The sequence below is a fragment of the Chlorocebus sabaeus genome, chromosome 6, assembly GCF_047675955.1.
Source record: "Chlorocebus sabaeus isolate Y175 chromosome 6, mChlSab1.0.hap1, whole genome shotgun sequence".
Taxonomy (NCBI): Eukaryota; Metazoa; Chordata; class Mammalia; order Primates; family Cercopithecidae; genus Chlorocebus; species Chlorocebus sabaeus.
In genome coordinates, this window is record NC_132909.1 from 14,176,348 (window position 1) to 14,182,389 (window position 6,042).

The window sequence follows — 6,042 nt, forward strand, 5'->3', positions numbered from 1 at the left end:
TGATTTCATGGAGGATGGTGAACAAGAAACCACTAACTAGGGGGGTATTCGTAGTGACAAGAATTTGTTTAATGTAAATGCACTATGTTCGATGAACACATGTGCACACACACACGCATGCATGTACACTCTCACACACACACACATACACACACACACACACACACACACACACACACAGTGTCCCTGTATCACTGTGTCTGTTTTGTGCTCTCTGAAGGCACCTGTGTGTTGTTTTCTCTAACTCCTGTCAGTCTCTTATCTTCTTTCTCTCCCTGCTTGCCCACTTTTCTTTCTCCCTGTCCTTGTCCTTCGGTTGCTGTTTTCTGTCTCTCTCTCTCTCCCCCCACACCCCCATCTCAGATTTCCCCTGAACCAGTCTGTCTGTGGGTCTCTTCTCTCTCCCTCTGCCTCCTTTCCCCGCCTCCATCTCTATCCCCAGCTCTCTCTGTCTCTCCCTCTCTTTGCCTCCAACTCTCTCACCCTCTCTGTTTCTGCCCGAAATTCTCCTCTCCACAGGCTGGGGAAGCCCCCGAAACCCATGGGCCTCACCCATGACCCCACAGGCAGGCAAGAGCTGGGTGAGGCCCAGGTGAGTCATGAGGAGGAAGGAGCCAACATCCCTGCAGTGTTTCTGGAGAGTGTCCAAGTCCTGATCCCTGCATTTCCCTTCCCTTTACACATCAGCAGAACCTTACAGGTGTGTGTGTCACTTGAGGGAGAGATAGAGAGAAAGAATCAGAAATAGAAACAGAAACAATGACACAGAAAGAGAAAGAGAGCCATGGAGAAAGACAGAGAAAAGGGAAAAGCAGAGATAGAAAGACATGAAGAGAGAGACAGATACAGAGATTGAGGTACAGACAGAGAAAGTGATAGAGTTGGAGAGACAGATAGGCATTGAGAGAGATAAAGAGGGACAGAGAAAAAGAAAAAGGACAAAACAGAGAGAGAGAAAAAGACAAAGACAGACACAGGAAAAGACAGATTTCAGGAGGCGAGGGCAGCCTTGGGCAGTGATGAGTGGGCTCTGAAATACCTCTTATTAACTAAAGAGGAAATTGGTTGAGCATGGTGGCTCGCACCTGTAATCCCACCACTTTGGGAGGCCAAGGCAGGAGGATCACTTGAACTCAGCAGTTCAAGACCAGCCTGGGCAACAGACCAAGACCCCATCTCTTCAAAAAACACGAAATATGAAAAAATAGCCAGGCATGGTGGTGCACACCCCTAGGTCCCAACTACTTAGGAGGCTGAAGTGAGAGTTTCGCTTGAGTCCAGGAGTTCAAGGCAGCAGTGAGCTATGATCATGCCTCTGCACTCCAGCCTAGGACCCTGTCTCCAAAAAAAAAAAAAAAAAAAGGAAATTGGGAAATTGTGGCTCAGAGAAGTGAGGTTATCCAACCAGGAAGTGGTAGCAGCGGATCACACAGCTCCGTATGACCCTCAAACCTGAGTTTTCTCTTCACTGAGAGATGCCCCCCACCCACCCCAGACCCATTTCATAGGTGGGAAAGTCAGGGATCAGTGGAGTGAAGCCATCTGCCCAGGGTCACCCAGAAGCAAGTGGCTGAGCTGGGTCTCAAGCCTGCTTGGACCAACACCCCACCGTTCTATTTCCGCACCTCATGTACACTCCTATCTAGTTTAGTTTTCACACCAGCCCCAAGAGGTATCCCCTTCTCCAGCTGAGAAAACTGAGGCTCAGAAAGAAGAACATTGTTGGCCCAGGGTGACCCAGCCAGGGAAGGGCCCACTTCAGCAGCTGATGCATGATAACTGCTGACGTCAGACTCAATGACAGGTCTCCATCTTCCTTCCTACTCCAGGAAGAGGTGAAAGTCCAGAGTTGCAACAACGATAATACTGGCAGCTATTGCTTTTATTGAGCACATACTATGTACCAGGCACTGTGGCAAGCATCTTAGGTGCATTCTTCTTTGTGTTTGTTTGTTTGTTTGTTTGTTTTAGATGGAGTCTAGCTCTGTCGCACAGGCTGGAATGGAGTGGTGCGATCTTGGCTCACTGCAACGTCTGCCTCCCAGGTTCAAGCAATTCTCGTGCCTCAGCCTCCTGAGTAGCTGGGATTACAGGTGCATGCCACCACACCCTGCTAATTTTTTTTGTATTTTTTAGTAGAGACAGGGTTTTGCCATGGTGGCCAGGCTGCTCTTGAACTCCTGATCTCAAGTGATCCACTTGCCTTGGTTTCCCAAAGCACTGGTATTACAGACGTGAGCCACCACGCTCAGTCGTTTTAGGTGGATTCTTTTACCTCCCCAGTACACCAGCCCTGGGAGGGTGATCCTTGCTATCTCTACTTTCAAGAAAAGGGGCTTGGACACACAGAGAGATTAAGTAACCTGCTAGAGGTGACACAGCCAATATGTAGATGGAATTTAAATTCTCAAAATCTGAGACCAGTTCCCACACTCTTAACCACTGGGCTATACTACTTCTTAGGAAATTCTTTGGAAGTTCTTTTTTTTTTCAGTCTCACTTTTGTTGCCCAGGCTGGAGTTCAGTAGCTCAATTTTGGCTCACTGCAGCCTCAAACTCCTGAGGCTCAAGTGATCCTCCCACCTCAAACTCCTGAGTAGCTGAGACCACAAGTGTGCACCACCACGCCTGGCTAATTTTTGTATTTTTTGTAGAGACAAGGTCTCACTAGGTAGTCCAGGCTGTAATTTTGTTTATTTTTTTATGGAGACAAGGTCTTACTTTGTGGCTCAGGGTGGTCTCGAACCCCTGAGTTCAAGCGATCCTCCAGCCTTCGCCTCCCAAAGTGCTGAGATTACAGGCATGAACCACCGTGCTCACCATTGGGAGTTTTTTGTTTTTTGTTTTCTAACCTTATCTTAAAATCATTAGCTTACAGCTTCAATGAATTAGTAAGAATCACATAGTATAGGCTGGAAGCGGTAGCTCACACCTGTAATTTCAGCAATTTGGGAGGCCAAGGTGGGTGGATCACCTGAAGTCAGGAGTTAGAGACCAATCTGGCAGACACGGAGAAACCCCATCTCTACTAACAATACAAAAATTAGGGCCGGGTGCGGTGGCTCACACCTGTAATCCCAGAACTTTGGGAGGCTGAGGCAGGTGGATTACCTGAAGTCAGGAGTTCGAGACCAGCCTAGCCGACATGGCAAAACCCCATCTCTACTAAGAATACAATAATTAGGGCCAGGCGCGGTGGTTCAAGCCTGTAATCCCAGCATTTTGGGAGGCTGAGGCAGGTGGATCACCTGGAGTCAGGAGTTCAAGACCAGTCTGGCCAGCATGGTGAAACCCCATCTCTACTAAAAATGCAAAAAAATTAGCCAGGCATGGTGGAGAATGCCTGTAATCTCAGCTACTCAGGAGGCTGAGGCAGGAGAATCTCTTGAACCTGGGAGGCAGAGGTTGCAGTGAGCCGAGACCGCACCATTGCACTCCAGCCTGGGTAACAAAAAAGAAACTCCATCTCAAAAAAAAAAAAAAAAAATAGTCAGGCATGCCTGTAATCCCAACTACTCAGGAAGCTGAGGCATGAGAATCACTTGAACCCAGGAGTTGGAAGTTGCAGTGAGCCGAGACCACACCATTGCACTCCAGCCTGGGAGACAAAGTGAGACTCCATCTCAAAAACAACAACAACAAATCACATAGTATAATCATTATTACAGCAGTAGAAGTAGCTACCACTTACTCATCCCCTACAACTCTCTTCCTCTCCTACTCTGTTCCAGCCACACTGACATCTCTTCCATTCCTAGAATCTCATCAGGCTTCCACCTCAAGGCCTTCGCACTGGCTGTTCCTGCTTCCTGGAAAGGTTCCCTGCACATCTGCCCCACTTCTTCCCTCACTGCATTCAGCCTCCGCCTGAATGCCACTTGTGCAGGGAACCCCTCCTGGATCACCCACCTAAAACAGCTCACACCTCACTTACACCCAGGTACTTCCTTCAGCCTGCTTTGCTTTCTCCAGTGTGCTTATGCCTCTCAGACAGTGAAAGTTTAGATAACACATATCTGCTCCCCACTGTCAACACCACAAAAGGTGGGAACTTTGCTTTGCTTCCTGCTGTGCCCCCAGCTCCTGGACCAGTGCCCAGCACAAATTATGTCCTTGGTAAAAGTTAAAGGAATGTGTTGAGCCCTCCATTTCGGCCGGCAGCCATTTCAGGCATTGCACCTACATTAAATTGCTCTGTTTAGTTAGGTGCATCCTAAGAAGGGGAGACAATGTTATCTTTAGTGTTTTATTTTACTTAAAAAAAAAAAAAAAAAAAAACTTGGCCAGGTGCAGTGGCTCATGCCTGTAATCCCACCACTTTGGAAGGCCAAGACAGGAGGATGACCTGAGGTCAGGAGTTCAAGACCACCCTGGCCAACATGATGAAACCCCATCTCTACTAAAAATACAAAAATTAGCAGGGTGTGGTGGCAGGTGCCTGTAATCCCAGCTACTTAGGAGGCTGAGGCAGGAGAACTGCATGAACCCAGGAGGCAGAGACTGCAGTGAACCAAGATAGCACCACTGCACTCCAGCCTGGGTGACAGAGTGAGACTTCGTCTCAATAAATAAATAAATAAATAACAAAAAGAAAGAAAAAACTTATTATAAGCCTTTTCAAACACACAGGAAAGGAGACAGAATGGCATAATATGCCCCTATATACCTATTACCTTTATATAATTGATATAACCATTTGGCTATTTTGCCTTTATTTTCCACTCAAGTTTTTATTTATTTATTTATTTATTTTTTATTTTTTATTTTATTTTATTTTATTTTGAGACAGGGTCTCGCTGTGTTGCCCAGGTTGGAGTGCAGTGGTGCAATCATAGCTCACTGCAGCTTCCAGTTCCCAAGCTCAAGCGATCCTCCCACCTTAGCCTCCCAACTACCTAGGACTACAGGTATGGGCCACTGCACCCAGCTAATTTTATTTTATTTTTAATTTTTTTGGGGAAAGACGAGGTCTCTTTATGTTTCCCAAGCTGGTCTTGAACTCCTGGCCCCAAGTGATCCTCCTGCCTTGGCTTCCCAAAGCATTGCTGTTACAGACATGAACCACCTCATCTGACCTCTTCTAAAGTATTATAAAATAAATACAGACATCAAAATGAAAACAAAAGAAAACGAAAAAATAAAAGAAAAAAAACCCAAAAATCTCCAAAACAACAACAAAAAAATGCAGACATCAGTAACATTCACCCCTAAATACTCTAGTGAGCATCTGAAAAAAAAAAAAGAAAAAGAAAAAAGAAAAAAAAAGAATCCACCTAAGCACAAAGCCATTGTTGTAACAGTGTATCTTTTTACATTTTTGGCTGAAGTGTTTTTTGTTTGTTTGTTTGTTTGCTTGTTTGTTTTTTGAGACACAGTCTCCTTCTGAGCCAGGCTGGAGTGCAGTGGCACGATCTCGGCTCACTGCAACCCAACCTCCGCCTCCCAGGTTCAAGCGATTCTCCTGCCTCAGCCTCCTAAGTAACTAGGATTACAGGCGCATGCCACCACGCCCGGCTAATTTTTGTATTTTCAGTAGAGACGGGGTTTCACCATTAAGTGTTTTAATGTAGGTGCAATGCCTGAAATAGCTGCTGGCCGAAATGGAGGGCTCAACACATCTTTTAACATTTACCAAGGACCTACTTTGTGCTGGGCCCTGATCCAGGAGCTGGGGGCACAGCAGGAAGCAAAGCAAGGGTTAAGTGTGTTAAGTGTTTAAGTGATGCATATTTCAGGATGCATCTCTAGATAAGGACATTATCCCTCCTGACAAAACTAACAAAAATCCTGTTAGCTAATAATCAGCCACATTCATATTTACTGTCAAAGCTTTTATCCTCATTTTACAGCAGCGGAGAGCGATTGCCCTGGGTCCCACATTAGGAAGAGAGAGAACTGGGATTTATACCCAGGCAGTCTGGGGACACAGCTGTGACCACAACTCTATGAGTCAGGGCCGAGCCAGCCCCTTCACCACCAGCTGACCGCGCCCGGGAAGGGAAGTTTGGGGCGGAGGAGGTTCCTACGGGAGGAGGGGGAGGC